This window comes from Rousettus aegyptiacus, unplaced genomic scaffold, assembly GCF_014176215.1.
Source record: "Rousettus aegyptiacus isolate mRouAeg1 unplaced genomic scaffold, mRouAeg1.p scaffold_m13_p_13, whole genome shotgun sequence".
Classification (NCBI taxonomy): domain Eukaryota; kingdom Metazoa; phylum Chordata; class Mammalia; order Chiroptera; family Pteropodidae; genus Rousettus; species Rousettus aegyptiacus.
In genome coordinates, this window is record NW_023416288.1 from 37,304,676 (window position 1) to 37,321,855 (window position 17,180).

General features: G+C 46.9%; 1 long non-coding RNA gene across 2 annotated transcripts in view; it reads right to left on the bottom strand.

Annotated features, from left to right (window-relative positions):
• Positions 1 to 204: 204 nt before the first annotated feature.
• The window catches only part of LOC107499545, a 42,017-nt gene continuing 25,041 nt past the window's right edge, over positions 205 to 17,180 (bottom strand). Inside the window, exons 2-5 of one of the 2 annotated variants that reach the window (XR_004953949.1) lie at positions 12,476 to 12,652; positions 6,715 to 6,959; positions 3,410 to 4,581; positions 205 to 1,590 (exon numbers count right to left, since the gene is read on the bottom strand). This is a non-coding gene — a long non-coding RNA (uncharacterized LOC107499545). Of the gene's footprint in view, positions 4,582 to 6,714; positions 6,960 to 7,668; positions 7,800 to 12,475; positions 12,653 to 17,180 lie in introns of those variants that run through there. The other variant, XR_004953948.1, reaches the window with a different exon arrangement.

Below are 17,180 nucleotides of genomic sequence, written 5' to 3' on the forward strand. Positions count from 1 at the left end.
AAGAAGAATCTGGGTGACCTGAGGGAGCTAGATTAATACATCGACATTACTTTTTTCAGGGTTAAAAGGTTCGAGTCTATAATGTAAAGACGTGATGGTGCTTGAAATCCCTCAGACGCCCTAAGCACTGCGAGTGAAGACTTGAGATTTTATTTCATTTTTCACAGATTCAGAAACTGAAGGACAGGCAGGACTTGACTCTCGTGAATTCCAGACCCTTTTGGGTCCCCGTGAGGTAGTGAGATCCTTGAAGGTAGAGTCTGCCATGTTGAAACATCATTGCAGCCCCATTGGGTCAAACACACAGTAGGACTTCAATAAATATCTCTTTGTTTATTAGTAAATCACTGTTTCCCAGAAAAGACCAACAATATCAATGTGCCGAACGCAGGCCCTTTTATTAGAACGACTCATTATTTAATAAATGCATGAATCCTATATTCCTCCCATATTTCAGTCACCTCAGGGGAATTAGCTGAGGTGGCAAACTGTAGCCAGGAATGGACAGCAGCAGTCAAGAAATGCCTGAGTTTCTCAAAGGGATGCTATTGTCACAATTCCGGGGAGTTCGTGAGATAGCTGGGACAAGTCGTGCAATTTGACAGAGATCGGACTGCTCATACTTCCTGCACGGCTCGGTCTCACTTGCTCCAAAACCCCCGAGGAGACAAGTCGAGGGCGCTTACCTTGTCATGTCGCAGGACCGATTGAGGCTGAGTGCCGGGTGTCATCTAACCTGGGACTCTGCCCAAACGGCAAGGCGGTGGCACCTGTGAAGCTCCTTTAACAATATCCATCACCCGGGTCCTTCCCTGGACCAATTAAACCGAGCTCTCTGGAGCAGAGTCTGGGTATCTCATTTTTAAAGATCTCTAGAGGGGTCTCGAGCGGAGCCGAGGCTGCCCACTTCGGAAAGCCACAGGGAAAGAGGCATGAAGGAGGAAAGGGGAGAGGAGGGAGCTCCCTTCCGCTTTCTATAAGCTCCCGGTTTGCTTCCCGCCAGAAGTCCTGTTCGAACTTTCATGTGTGCACAGGTCACCCGGGGATCTCACTGAAACGCAGGGTCCGATTCAGTAGGTCCGACTGGGGCTTGAGATTCTGCATTTCTAACGAGCCCCCAGATGGTCCAAATACAGCTGGTTAGCAGGCCACCCTTGGAGTAGCGAGGATCTAGAAGTGAAAGGTCCAGTATGGCAGCCCCCAGCCATGAGTGGCTTTTGGGCACGTGCAACATGGCTAGTCCAAGTTGAGATTTGCTGCAAATATAAAATAAACACTGAATTCAAAGTTTTAGTACAAAGGAAAAGAATGTAAACTATCTCAGCAATAACTTCTACATTGATTACATGTTGAAAAAAGTATCTTAGATATATGGGGTCAAACATTTCTTTTGTTTCTTATTACTGTTTTTAATGTAGCTATTAGGAGGTTTACAATTACTTATTGACTTGCGTGGTATTTCTATTGCACAGCGCGGGTCTAGAACACTCTTCACTACTCTGTGGCACTTGCCCAGTGGTGGGAGTGTTAAATGGAACTGGATGTGAAGGCGGATGCCGGGTGGCCGGTTTCTTGCTTGGAACTCAGAGTCTGTAAGTACGAAATAAAAGCGATCATGGCTGTCATTTACTGAGTGCTTAAGTGCCATCGCCGTTCCAAGCGCTTTACATGGATTATCCTCTTCAGTGCTCACAACTGCCCATGAAGTGTTACTATTATTCTCATTTAACACGTAGGGGATTTGAGGCAGAGGTAGTTAAGCAACCTGCTTATAGCCAGCAAGTGTAGAGAGCTTTAGGAAGCCCTGCTCCGGATCCTCTCTGCCTTTGTGCCTCCTCCATGGAGCAAAGAGATCTTGGGCCAAGAGAATGGCCTCCTGGGGCCCCTGCCCCCACCCCTATTCTAGAACAAGCTCCGGTTACCCAGAATCTCAGACTCTCATGCCCCAGTAGTCAGAAGCTGGTTTCCAAGGCCTGTGTGGATCTCTGTCCTGAATTTATCCTCCCAAGGGTGAGCTGTACCTACAGAGAGTTCTCCAGTCGGTCTGAGTGGAGGCTGAAGGCAGCCCTTTTGGGGGTATGGATGGTACATCTGTGTAACAATCCCTTTTAGTCAAGATGGAGCCAGGGCTGAGTGCTGGGGCTGTAGCTGGCTCTGGGCCCCACTAATATGAGGGGTGGGCTTAGTGCCGGGATCTGATGCCAAGGGCCACGTGCTGCAGGGCCAGCGTAGCTGAAGTGGACTGCATTCCAAGCCTTTGCCGGTCACTCCGGGCTTGGAGGCTCCCCCTCATGTCCAGCAACCGCAGGGAAAGCACTGCCCCTGCAGGGGTTAATGGAGAGGGGGACTCTGGCCTTTGGAAGTCCCTTTTCTGCCTTGGTGCAAGCCAGCTTGGACCTTGAGAGTGGCAATTTCCCTGTCCTGCCTCCCAGCGGACCACTTTATACTCAAAAATCACAATGATCTGCCTTGTGGAAAGCAGCCCCTTTTACTGGAAAGCAACAAAAATGAAAGCCTCACTGTAGAAATCGCAGCGCTAGAACTAATTTCGATACTCTAACGCCACGGAAACACTGCTGCACTTTGGTGAAGAGTTCATTCTGTAGGTGTGAAAAGGAAGAACGGGGCCTACAGTCACGTGCTGCATAACGACACTTCATCAAGGACAAACCACAGGTATGACACGGCCCCATAAGATCATAAGGGAGCTGAAAAATTCCTATCATCTACTGACAACGCAGCCATCGTAACAGCATAGCACAGTGCTACGCTACTTTTTAAAAATCGATTTAGTGTATCCTAAGTGTACGATGTGATAAAGTCTACAATCGTGTAAAAAAGAAGACTCTGGAAAACAGAGCATTGCTGGGCCCCTACCCTGGCTGGGCCGGTGACAAGCTCTGCGACTTTCAGAGCCTCAGTCCTAGGACTCTGTAACTGTTGCTGTGAAAACTGTTTCTCTTCGATCCACCCTCCCTCGGTATTCTTCCATGGGCATTAGAGGGGAACTCCCTGCTCAACCCCAGGAGCTGCCGAGATGTTGCTCTGTTAGCCACACGGAAATATTCCCCTTATCTACAAGCCCATCCTCGGCCTCATTCCAAGGCTTCCTTCTTGCAGGATTATCTTTTGGACTGCGCGTAAGATAGATAAATGGTCGACATTTCTCTTAACTGCATATAAAATGAATTCTTGCCTTTCCTCCACTGGAGAGAGAAAGAAGGAAACAGAGCAGCAGAGGAAGAACCTAAGCAGCCTTCAAGGTCAAGCCAGGGTGAAGGGGGTATTCTTCATCTCCTGCGACGTCAAAATAAGAGGCAATTAATTTACTTGGCTGTGCAAGGGACTCTGGGTAGAGATTGAAAGAACTCCCAGATAATGACGACTTCTGAACTGGGGGATAAATTACCTGAGTGGGATCAGATCTTCTTCCCTCCTTGAGATATTTAGAAGCTGGAACAAGAGCCATCCAGGACTTCAGGGCCGCTGGCTTTCCTGGAGAAAAAAGCCTTGTGTCTGCTCAGGAGGACAAAGGAAGCAGCTAGTTGACTAAAATCAGTCCTTCCTGTCCCTTCTCTGTCTTCTCAAGCAACTCAAATAAACCAGGCCAGCATTAATAAATACCTTACGTCGTATATCTTCAAAATACTTTTAGGTTACTTCAGTTGGTTCTTAATGTGGCAAGTCCACGAGTTAGATGGGAAATGCGTGCATTACTATCGTCATTGGAAGGAGACAGAAGCCAGCCGCCCTAACAGCTGGTCCGTGGGCATCGGACCCGGGACTCGCTCACATGGGTTTCCTGCTACAGGGCTCTTTCCAACTGATGTTTGAAAACCCCGAATCTGGTGAAGATGAGGGATGATGGAGATTCCACTGCAGTCTAAATTGCATTTCTGAGATTTTTTGATGTGTTTAAAATGGAAGTAACATGGACTTCCCACCTAATCTTGTCAACGTTTATCTGGAGGGCGGGATGGCTTGACCTGATACAACTACACTGAAAATAAAACAAAACAAAACAAAGCAAAGCAAAGCAAAGCAAAGCAAAGCAAAACAAAACAAAACAAAATGAAACAAAATAAAACAAAACAAAACAGAGAGAGCTCTCCTCTGCCTAATTGCATGGTCTACTTAACTATGAGGCAGTGTCCCAGAGGCTTGACTGCAAACTAGAAAACTCCAGGGAACTTATTGTCTTAAAGTGGCCGGCCTCGCTGGAGGCGAGGAGACCAGATGATCTGATTACAACTTCATCATCCCAGCTGGAGTCCTGCATGGCTCCTTGCCTGAAGACATCGAGAGTGAAACTGAATTTAAAAAACTAATTGAAACCTCTTTTCATCTCTCTCCTACAGATCTGAAGTCAAGGAGGGGAATAGCTGAGTTTCCGTGTTCAGGGAGTTCCCCAGGGGAGTGGAGCGAGGCGGGGAGACCCAGCATGGAAACTGGCCGCAGACATTCACCCTCAGGTCAATGGCAAAGGCCCCGCTGACTCCACCACCTGGACTGCAGCCCTCGGGTCTTCTTGTTTCGTGGTGCAGACTTGTTTCAAAAATGCCAGGTATAGATCAAAAATGTCTATGAAAATCCAGAAAATAAATATTTAGTATTCTGTGGTATTTATAAACATGGAAAAACGAAGGTATATTTAAGACTGCAGTAGGAAATGTCTGTTTGGGACTTAAGAACAAGGGATTCTATTTTTCCGTTTTAAACTTTTAGTCACATATGTTTTATTTATATATGTATTTATATATATATAAATACGTATTTTTTATATGTATTTTCAGGCAAGGTCACCTACCTATCAAGCCGATTACCTGCCTAGAGCTGACCAGGTATATATACATATATTTATATATATGTGTGTGTATATACACATACACGCACACAAATATTTGCGTATACGTGTGTAAATTCCTTAGACATATACCCTTCCCTATATAAATAATCAAATCTGTGTGTGCCTATGTGTGAACATACTGTATAGGTTAAAGACACACACACGCATGCACACACACACACACACACACACACACACATACACACACACACAGAGGCTTTGAGGTATGAGGACTCAACAGAACTGAGTTTCAGCAATTTTCATTTTGTTTCGTTTTCAGCTGAGTTAAGACACCTTTGATTTTATTCCTTTATACAGTGTGAGGTTTCTGACTATGATGCCAAACAGTTCTCTTTGTTTTGATCTGAGAAAGGAAGTGTTAAAAAGAGATAACAGGCCCAAAAGGGAGGCACTGATCAACATGCAATTGCCTGGTCAGCTCTAGGCAGGTAACCGGCTTGATAGGAAGGTGACCTTGCCTGAAAAAAATCCACCTTTTGCAGGAACTTCCTTGTCCTGCCTTCTTTTGCCTACAAAACTTTTCCATTTTGTATAGCTCCTTAGAGCTCCTTCCTATTTGCTGGATAGGATACTGCCCGATTTCATGAATCACTGACTAAAGTCATCATGATCTTTAAAATCGATTTAGTTGAATTTTGTTTTTAACAGATGGAGGGGAGAGTTTTAACAGAGTCATCTGGGTGGTAGGTGTCTTTGGGAAGCAAACTCGCCTCTCACCGCTACCAGGAAAGGAAGAAGCAGCAACTGGAAGGGAGACTTCCTCGCCCCCACGTCCTGCACTAAGAACCCCCCTCTTGGAGTAAGCTGGCACAGCCCTTCTGCAGGGCATATCTGTGGCATGTATCCTCTTCTAGGAATTTATCTTAAGAAAGCAATTCCACAAGTATGCAAAGATGAAAGTGTTGGGATGTACATTAGTGACAAATTGAATTGAAAACAATGTAATGTCTGTCAAAACGAGACATTATTTAATGTCTGTTAAAATTGATCATACTACATCCCCACAATAATGGCCTGCCGCTCAAATAATCACATAGATCTACATTTCTTGCCTGGAAAATAATAAGAGTTGATATTTAATCAGTGTTGACCATGTGACAGGTACTTTACATGCACTGCCTGATTTAATGTTCATAACCACTTCTTAAGTGAGGTATTACAATCCTCATTTTACAGATAAGGAAAATTTGCTGAGGTTAAGCAGGCGCAAGGTCGCAGATTTAGTAAGCAGTCAAGATTTAAACTTTAGAGCCCACTGTCTAAACATTTTTGTGGGAATGCCCACAGCACCTTTTGACTGAAACAAATAAACAAAGGAAGCAACAGGACTCCATGTATGCAAATATATATGCAGAAAGAGGAAGGCAGGAGAGTTGGAGAATGATTAATGCAATAGTTAAGATTTGCAGGCTTTGGAGCAAGAGGGTCAAGCTCAAATCCCAGCTTCCCACTTACTAGTTTTATAAACTTGGGCAAGTAACTTGACATCTCTAACCTTTTAGTTTCCATAATTATAAATAAGCGATGATGTCGCCTGTCTCATGAATTCGTTGTAAGGCTATGTGATAAACGGGAGTCGTTGCATATGCAGAGAAACGCCGAGAAGGATGTTCACTTATATCTCAACAGCGATCATATCAATGGATAATTTAGGGGTGATTTTTTATGTTTTCCTTTCTCCTTTTATGTGTTTCTTTAAAATGACTTCAAAGGGTTTATATCACTTTATGGATAGAAAATCCAGTCAAGCTCTTTTCATTCAGGAAGATAATGATCAGATGGCAGAGAATGAGGTCAAGAAGGAAAAGGGAGAAAAGACGAAGCTGGAGGAGGCGTCATGACATCACCTTCTGCAGCGCGAACGTCTGTGGCAGGCTCCGGAGCTTAAGTCGGAGCGTTCTGCCTTTCGGGGGAGCACTGCGTGCTCCTTCATCGGCTGCAGGAACATTCTGCAGGAGTCAGGGAAGTCTAATCTTGGAGTGGGACTTTGGCCACGGCTCTCGTTACCGGGCCTGGCCCATCTTTCTGTGCCCTTGGCCGGATTTCTGCCTTCTCTGGGAGCCCTGCTCTTTCCTCTGGGGAGAGGAGCAATCTGAAAAAAAAAAAAAAAAAAAAAAGATTCATGTGACGGTGGAAGTGATTCATCAAATTATGGGAGTCTTCTCAAAGTCTTTTATATTAAAATACAAACACTCATTGAAACTCTTGGCCTACTGGAGGGAGACTGAATTTATCTAGCCACTTCAAGTTAGTTTAGATTTGTACCAAACCTCTTAGCATTGCGCATATATTTTGACTTAGCAATTCTACTTTTTAGAATGTATTCCAAAGAAATAATCGTCACGTGTACACCAAATACTTAGCTACGTGAATATTCTTTGTAGTCGTCCTTTATAACGGTGGAAATGAGGATCTGCCTGCAACAGGAGACCGCAGGAATTCTATCGGCTCCACTTAAGGAGCACAGGGTCCCCTCTAAAAAGGTCGCGGGGCTGCATTTACTGTCACGGCAAAATGGTCACAGTCTGATATTAAATGAAAAAAGCCGGTCTCAAAATAAAATAATCCTGATGTGAACAAACAAACAAAAAAGCACAAGTATACTTATTCTAAGGCTTTTGAAAAGTAGCGAAATATGAATATTTTTTTCCTAGAACTATATGCGATTACTTTCTTCTCTTTGGTTATGGACCATGTCACTTTCGAGATAAGAAATCGTGTTAATTTTATTTTTTCAAGGCCTAGGAACCCAAAGCAGACTCATACTGCGCCGCTAACGTCATAGTGCAAAGCAGACGTACTGTCGGCTTCGCAAGGACACATGCCACATCCGCGTCCGCGGTCACCGTGATTCCAGCGCTCGTGCAAGGCCCAGCGTGCGGAAGGTCTTCCCGAACATCTGTTGAGTGGATAAACGGAAGCACACATGACCGAAGAGGGCGGTGGCAGCAGGGGGCCCAAGGGGGAGGAGAAACGCACCCCGAACGCAGGACGCCGTTGCTCGATGTCCTCCGCGTAACTCCGACGACCGAGACCCGCTCGTCTTTGAACCCACCGCGGTGACGTGTCCGTAGCAGGGGAGCTCGTGAAATGCTGTGTGAAACTGTAAATCATGGATTTGCTTCTCGCCGGGATCGTTCCCGCAGGCTTTCTCGCAGCAGGTGGAGGCGTCCCCACCCCCCCCCCCCCCCGCCCCACCCCCCCCCACCCCCCCCCCCCCCCGCGGCAGACCCTACGCCAGGTGTATAATGACGGCCACTGCAGGAGGTGACCGTGCGAGCTGGGGTGAGCTTTGTCACAAAGTAAAAGAAAGAAATCAAAGTGAGAATGGCTTTTTTTTTTTTTTTTTTTTTTTGAAGAGTTTATTTTTCTCTAATGTTCAAGAAATCTGGAGGCAGACAGTCCAGGCTTGGGAGGAGCCCTGTGGTGTCGGGGACCCAGGTTCCTTCTATCTCTCTGCTCTGCTACAAGTGGCGTCTACTGCCGAGGTCACTTTATGGCCTCAAACGGCTCCTGGGGTTCCAGTCCTCTGACTGGCATTCCAGCAAGCAGGGATGAGTCAGAGGAGAAGAAAGGCACACCCGCTCTCCAGAAGCTGTCCCTATAACCTCCACTTATGTCCCATTGGCCAGAACTTTGTTAAGGGAACAGGATACATAGTTTTACTTTGGCGTGCCTTGTTCCCAGCTAATGACGGGTGGTTTTCTCTCTGTGGCAGAGGGAAGAACTGCCACTGGGAAACACCTGGTACTTTCTAATACCGATGTGTCCCCAGCCATCCTGTCACTAGCCAGCCTGAGCCTCAGCCGCTGTGCAGCATCTGCCGTGATGGTGATGCAGGGTGTCGCACACTGGCTGTGAGGCACGGTGAAGCTGCCTTACGGTTAACCAGGCGCCCGGCCTCCTGCTGGTAACTGCCGGACACCCTGCTTTAGCTGCCCTTTAATGACACATTCCCTTGTCCGGCATGGTCTCTGATACTGTCCTAGCGGTGACCTGGGTCACTGCTCTCTGCCTAGCAGAGCTGGGCCACAAATGGCAAGTCAGCACCTTTCCTGCTGAGGAGGTTGCTTTTGTCCTGCAGATCCTGGCTGACTGTGACCTTCAACTCGCCAGACGGATCAAGAAGTGCCTGGGTGGATTCCAATTATATAAATGAGGAAAGAGATGGAAGAGGCCACAGCGTCAGAGAACATCTTTAAGGTATCTGAGTCACTCTTGTGAAGCCACGGGGTGCTGCCTTTTCTGACATCACCATGAGACTGGCAGGCCACTAGATCTGAGAGTAGAAAAGCAAGGATTGGCCACTTGAGAGCAAAGGAGAAGATACTGTTCTTTTTTTTTTTTTTGTGGACGTGATAAGAAGCAGATAATAACAATCATAACCCTGTTAACAGCCGCTGTTTAGTTAGGTGCTGTGCTAACGAACCTGTTGATGTCAGCGTCCAGGACAGCCCTCGATGACCCCTGCTTCCTGATCTTCGTGCCCTTGCACAGTCCCCTCCCATACTGAATTGACCTCTATGGTCGGTAGCAGCACAAGTGGTGATGGGCAGCTTCTGAAGCTAAGTCGTAAAAGGCATGGTGACTTCTGCCTTGGTCTCTTGAAGTGCTTGCTCTGAGGAAAGCCAGGCACCTTGCTCCGAGGACACTATAGCAGTCCTGTGGGGAAGCCCACGTGGAGAGGAGCTGTGGCCTCCTGCCACGAGCCAGCACCAACTTATCAGCCATGGAGGGACCAACCTCAGAAGGGAGCCCTGTGGCCCCAGTCTAGCCTGCGGCTCCCGCTGACATCTGACTGAACCCATGAGGAAGCCCAACCCACAACCACCCAGCGAAGCCACTTCTAAATTCCCGATCCTCAGAAATTGTGAGACAAGTGCTTACTGTCGCTTTAAGCCACTGTGTTTTGGGGAAATTTGTCACGTAGCAATAGGTAACTAACACAGCCTTCACACATAATTTTTCATCCCAGCAACACTCTAAACTCGGCGTTGTTATCTCCATTTTCCTGATAAGGAGACCGAGACTTAGAAGACTAGTTAACGTTCCCGGGTCAGAGGGACCGATGGAGGCAAAGCCGGGACTCCGGCTTGGCTCTATATGCACAAAACCCGCATGGCAAACAACCTCTGACTCTGCTGCGTGCTGTGTGGACTCACCCAGGATTTCCAGAAGGCCTGGAAGCAGAGAAAAGCCAAATGTCCCTAAATGAACTGAGTGGTCTTGTTACAGTAAGGATCAGACGCTAGCATTCAGGGTTATATGGGCCCGACAGGCAGCTGTTGATCTCTGCTCCCAAATCCACAGCCAGTTGGAAACTCAAGTGCATGACATGTCGTGAAAATTAGTTTACGTCAGTAACTGCCTGCTAAGGGAACCCGATTTAGGTCTTTTGGGGTGCAGAAAGGGTCCCAAACTCCTAGCAGAAGTTCAAACAGCCTCAGAACGATTGCCTGTACTGGGATCTCATGATTTGGTGTGGTTTGGGGGCTGCTGATATTTAAAGTTATGTCTGAATGCAGCGGGCAGGGTCTACGGCAAGGGCGCGGAGTGCAATGTTCCTTCGCCCTTCGCTTTTTTCCTGTGATGGGTCAGTTTCCATCGATCAACGTGGCTGGCTGCCTTTGGTGGCTTCCTGCCTTCAAGGCTGTGCCATGGTTTATAATTCTCCTAGAGTTACCCTATAACTTTCCCACTTTCCCGCTCTCTACCTCTCCGTTTCTGCTTATTCCTGACTTATGTGGATTCACAGCACTGGCTGGTCTTGCCTTATGGCTCCGCCTTCTCCTCCTGTCACTCAGCCTCTGTCCCACAGGTGAGCCAGTGAGCATCTCCACAGTACCTTTGCTGGGCAGGGCTCTCACGCCAAACCACCTCGTAGGCTACTCACTGACCTATAGTGGGTGTCGTGGGTGAAGTTCCATGTGTCAAAGTCACCTCAGCTTTGGCCGGAGAACCATGGCCACCCGGCACAAAACATGGACCTATTTTTAAAGAACCACCACTGTTTGTTCTCAGAAGGGGCTGTGAGTATAGCAGATACTTGGAGGGTCATGTTCACAACACCAAGATATCTTAAGTTATATTCAAGGTACTCTTTTTTTATGGAGGCAGTGAAAAAAAAAAATCCATTCAAATAAACAGACGTTAAAGGCTTAACTCTCAGGTAAGAAAAGTGAGGCTATTCAAATTTTGTCTTCTTTCTGTATCATTTAAGGTTGTGTTTGTTTGCAAATTACAGAATACCCGATGAAGAGTTGCTTAAATAAATATAATTTTTTCTCCGACAAGAAGTGCAGAGGGAGGTGGTTCAGCAGCTCTGCGATATTAGGGCAGCCATCTCCGAGCCTCTTTTAGCTTGTGCCTCGTGGTCACGAGATTGCTGCTGCAAATCCAGCATTGCCATTCGTCTTCGAGCAAGGAAGCATGGGGAAAGGTCCTTGACAGCCAAGATTTTTTTTTTTTTAATCAGGAGAGCGAACACTTTGTCAGAACCCATCCACGTCCACCAGTAGACTTCCCCTTTACATCTCATTGGCCCGGTCTGTGCCACCCTAGCTCCAAGGCAGGCTGGGAAATCAAGTACCTAGAACTCCAAGTGATTGACAGCATCTTCCTTCTTATGCATAGGGGTTTTCTCATCTTGTGTGCGCACCTGTATATTTCTGGTCCAATGTATCACATAGCATTGGGTGCCTCAGGAAGTATGAAGTAACACACACACACACACACACACACACACGTGCAAGTTTGAATACCGACTCCATCATTTACTCACTCCGTAATGTAAAAGCAATTAATGTTACTGAATGTCATTCTCCTGCTAAGGAAAAAGGGGTCCTAAATATCTCCCTTGCAAGGATGCTACAAGCATTATTTTATTGTGGTGTGCTGTCTTCTGTTTGATGGGCACATGGTAGGTGGACACATAGTAGGAGGCATTACAGCTTGAAGGTCAAAAGCATAGGCCTCGAAGACAGGTCATTGGGCTCAGACCCATCCTTTACCATTCATTTACTAGCTGTGCGAGCTTGGAGAAATGACTCAGCTTTCATAAGCTTCAATCTCCCTCTTTGTAAGCTGGAGATAATAATAGAACATATCGCATAGAGGTGCATTTGGAAAATAAAAAGAGATAGTGCACATAAAACACACATGCAGAAAGTGTTGGCTATTATTAAATTGATGGCTATTGCCCCTTCTCTTGGCCAAGAACTAAAACCTATTGAACCAAAGAGCAAGTGCCTTGCTGTTGAAACTCTTTAAAACCAAGTCCTCTTCGGTCTCCTAGAATATACAAACTATTATCACTGGAAGCAGCTGCATACCCAGAGTAAGGTGTTCGGGTGGGGTGGTCTGCCCTGGGTTGAAGCTATAAGAAGGAACATTGCAGAGAGTATTTTAAAAATAGTTTTTTTAAGCCCAGGTAAAATAAAAAATGTATCTGCTTTTTATGATCACCATGTGCCAACATTTCTAAAAAACGTGAGTGATAAAATAGCCTCCTCCTCTCATCTCGTTTGCTGAATTCTACAGGAGTGACACAACTGAGTTTTAATAATAGATACGTGAGCTTCAAGTGAGCATCTCTCTTTTATTACTCACCCTTTAAGAAATAGTGTACTCTACGGGAGCATTCCCAGCTACTTAGTCAGCCTCTGACACTTGCAGACTCAGGTCCTAAGAATGCGGGAGCTTCTCTCAGTCTGTCCCCAAACGCTGCTGCCCTCAGGCTCCTACGTGTAAACAAGAGAATCGGAATCTGCGAGGAGAGCTCAGGGCCTGTGAAGACAGAGGAATGAAACTTGAGTTACTTCCATTATGTGTGACTTCTGGAAATTCTGTTGTCCTCTAAGTTAAAATAGCTGACAGGAAGTCGGTGAGGTGAGATAGTTTTGTTTGGCAGATGCGAATTTTAGTTCATACATGATATATTTTACCGGTTGTGAACTTTCAAAACGGAATCGCGCTTTTAAAATTATTTGTTTTTAAAATTAACAAGTCAAGGAGATTGTGCTGATTTCTGATTACTACGTGATCGTTGCCGAAAACAATTTCGTTGTACAGAGGAGGATGTTAAAATGATTCGCTCTGAGCAGAGGAAGCTTTGCGGTCCTAGTGTTGTTATTAGCAATGATGGGAGAAGGCAGAAGAAGGTGAGCAAACCACCAAACTCCAATTCCAAATTGCGTATTTTTATCCGCCTTTTCACCTACCTGAAATCAGAATGTGCCTGTCGGTTAATTGCCACTGGCAGGGTAGTAGTCGAAATACATTGTCACTGCCAGAGCCTTTCCGCTGAAACCAGCAGCAACTTGGAAAAAAAAAAAAATTCTGAGGACCGTAATAGAGCATCTCTTTAAGAAATGCTGCAAGAGCTACAACAGCCCCGACGGGATAAAGAACCATGTCCCGGGGAGGTTGGAAGGGAAGGACGCCAAGAATGAGAACGAGGGCTGACTTAGAAGAGTCGGACGTTGAATAGGGGATTTTAGGAGGACTCGAAGCCACTCGTTTTGTTTTGTTTTGGGGTATGGATGCAAAGAACGGTAGAAGAGAAATGTCTCAGTATAAGGATGCTCTTTCGTAAATACGCAATTTTTTAAATCTAAAAAAAAAAAAAAATTGCTCTATAGTGGCTCGATATGGCCCTACATGGAAGGGACCCCGGAGAGAATCTAGCCCACCCCTCAACTTCGCAGCCTTCCAAAGGGAATTGTCCGAGGTCATCCTGGCTCCTTTTCCATCACCCGCCCCCCCCCCCCCTCCCCCAAGCTAACTGAAGTGGAACTACAGTGCTGGTAGTTCACAAACTATGATAAAGAACCCATTTTTTTAAATTTACACTCTGCTACTAGTACACAGCTCAGGCCACTTGTGACTCATCGCGGGAGTTCGTGCCCATCCAAGAGGTCTCACCCTACTCGACGAAACAAGCCTGATCGACGAGACAAGTGCCCACCACTTGGATGTAGCAGCCCTATCAGGTCTCCACAGAAGGTTTCTACACGTTTACTCTCAATTCTTTTCTTGTCCCTGCCGGTACCAGTTTTCCGACCAGCTTTGAGTAGCGTTGTACCACATGCAGAAGTCCCCAACCTGTTTGGCACCAGGGACCGGTGTGCTCCCATGAGAATCTAATGCCCGGCGACCTGAGGCGGAGCTGAGGCGGTGATGCTGGCGCCGGGGAGCGGCTGCAGATACAGGTGAAGCTTGGCTCGCTCGAGTACCGGTGTGCGGCCCAGGGACCGGGGACCCCTGACAGAGAGCTTATAACAAAGACTGGTGACCAGGAAAACATCCCTGGATATTTCTATCAGCAGGTGCTTAGTCTTTGGGTTGCATCGTTTCGGTTAAACTGCTGAACGCATTCTGTGGGGGGTTAAGAGCACGGATCTGACCAGTGTCACGACCAGTGCCCGAGCCTTTCATTCTGTGCGTTTCCTGATGCACAGAATGAGGGAACAGTCGTACCAGTGGGAGCGAAGGGCTTGTGAGAGGTCTGTGTGTGTGAACGCCAGGGAGCTTGGCGCCCAGCAGGCCCGCACAAGCATCAGTTAATTATTGGTGCTATCAGCCCTCTCCCCACCTTTTTTTTTTGGGTCAGAGGGGCATAGGTTGTTTCACTGTGTAGCTACCATTGAGCCAGCACAGGGTAGAAAGAGTTCTGGGCTGGGAGTCGGGTTGGGGCTGTGGCCCTGTTCTCCGGTGACCTGGGTGGAGTCCCTCGAGGAGAGACTTTGCCCTAAGGACACTCTTTGCTCCCTCCTGCTGTGATATGAGGAGTAACTCTGGGAGAATAACTGGGTGCCGGGTGCTCCGTTTAGCTGCTCCCCTGTCTTGCCCCTCAGAAACCTTCTCTGGCAGAGAGGGGCGCTCTGTGCTGGCTCCACAGGCAGGCTCCAGCCCATCCTGGGGCCTCTGGGAGACCCACCCAGGCCGCCTCTGCCTGCACATGGTGGAAGGTTGGCTGGTTCAGGGTTTCAGTGCACAGAGCCATGTGGCCCTCCCTCTGAGCCACGTTCCTCCACTTCACGTGTAAGATGATAGGTCTTACACGCACACACCATCAGCCGGATACTCTGATTTATTTCTCAACGAATTTGTTCAATATAGAGGGGTGCTACTTCTTGGTCTTAGGAGTTAGACATTATATGTCACTAGACAAACAGCAAGCTCCTTGCCACAGGACCCACAATTACGTTGACAGGGTAGCATGTCTGCCTGTGACACACATAATGCTTGCTCACTGCTCCTGGTTAGATCGATGAACAGTTTCGGTGGGGGGGGGGGATGGGCGGAGGGGAACAGGAGAAGCTACAGAGAAAGGGAGGCGTTTTATTGTATTGGGCTTCAAAGGATAAGAAGAACTCTGCCAAGAAGACAAGGTATAAATAAGCACCGTAAGGCCAGTACTGGGGATTGGGCATGAACCGTGACAATGTGCGAGTCCCCACCTTTCTTAGATCCAGTTTTCTCATCTGTAGAATGAGGATAAGTTTCGCCCCGCCCCCGCTCCCAGGGTCCTTGGGAGTGTCATGTGACATACCGGAGGCAGAAATGTTTTGAAAACTGTAAAGTGATGTACAAATCCTTATCTAATACTCAGTCCCCGGCACAAACAGCAACTGTCAGTAGAGAGGGTAAGAACAAAATTTTTTTCAACTTGATGAATTCTTCAATCTTTTATAAACTGAGCTCTCCCAGAAATGGTTTTCGTTAATATCCAGTGCTCACAGTATAGAACCACCAGGCCTCCTGTCTCTTACTAAAACACCGATAAAACACAATCTGGCTGGCCTTTATGGATGCGTTAAAAAATTATATTTCGGAGAGAATAATAGAAAAAGTGTTGTCAGTTTGACGTTCCTGGCTGGCTGGGATATCTTCAGGCTGCTGATGTCTACATGCAAACAATACATTTAGAAACCAATGGGTGCCTGATGAATTCCTTTCTTCTCCCCAATTTGCATAGGTGGGGGGAGCCCGTTAGAAAATGTGCCAATCACATTTCAACGGTAATGAAACGAAGAGGGGGTTTCGACCGTAGATGGGTATTTAAATAATCATGAAAGTGGCAGCTGGCTCTTTTCTCTTGTTTGTCCAATTAGGAGCTATTTTTCCTTCGAGGAGTACTCAGAGGCACTCATACCTTGACTTGTCAGCCAACACCATTTAAAAGAAGCAACGGCGCATTTATTTTTCTGTCTCGGTTTGACATCACCTCAGAGAAAGGTTGCTAGCTGGGAACAGAAATCCTGTTTCATCCCAAATGGGTAGGTGAGGGCTGTTTCTTATAGGGATTAGAGAGGGTTGTGGTCAGTTAACTATGTAGCCAGTATAGCCAGATGCTGTCAGCAAACAAAGGATCTAAAGGATCTTAGAGGGAAGGGTGAGAGAAAGTGTGCCTTGGGGCAAATAGATACTGAGTTGCCACATATGAGCAGCTCTGGGAAGAGAGAAGCTCTGTAAATAATCCACTTGCAGACATTTTAATGCTTTGAACAATAGTAACAGCCCATGTGCAGAAACCACCCAGCAGAGCAGACTGCGGATCTTACAGCAAAAGTTCTGGCAGCCGGGGTACAAAGAGAGCAGGAGGAGGGCCTTGAAATACAGCCACAGTCCTCTCCCACCTCTGCTGTCACGTGGCCGGCTCTGCCGCAGAGGGATCCTAGCTGTTAATTAGAGCCAGTGCAATTTTTTTTTTTTTTTTTCAGAATCAAGACCCTTCCCCACTTGCCAACAGACTTCACGGTCGATGGTGTTCACTGGCCCCCTCTTGTGTGTCCATCTATGTCTTCCGAGGACACTCAGAAGAATCGCCAGCATAATCCCTAGCATCTGTGGCGTGGCATACAATTTGCACTTACGGGGTTGCGTATTTTTGCCTCCCGATAACCCTGAAGGGTAAGAAAAGACGTGGAAGTGATTTCCTTGGGGAGAGATGGGTGAAAGAGTGAGACCTCATAAAAAATAATAGCTCGAATGTGCTGAGCATTTACCAGACTTATTTTCTGAATTCTTGTATTTCATTCTCATGACTGCCTTAAAAGGGAGGTCCTAGCATCACCCTCGATTTGTAGATGAGAAAACAGAGGCTCAGACAGGTTAAGTGAATTGCCCGGGTCATACCACTAGGACGCGGCAGAGCTGAGGCTCTAAGCCAGCCGAGGCAGAGCCTGCTGTCTTCTGAGTCCCCATGCTATGCCGCCTGGGTCCCCAGTTTTGACGCTTAGTCCTGTTCCTCCAGGGAGAGACATTCAACAAGCATTAAGAGCCTACTGTGTGTCAAGAATAGCTCTAGACT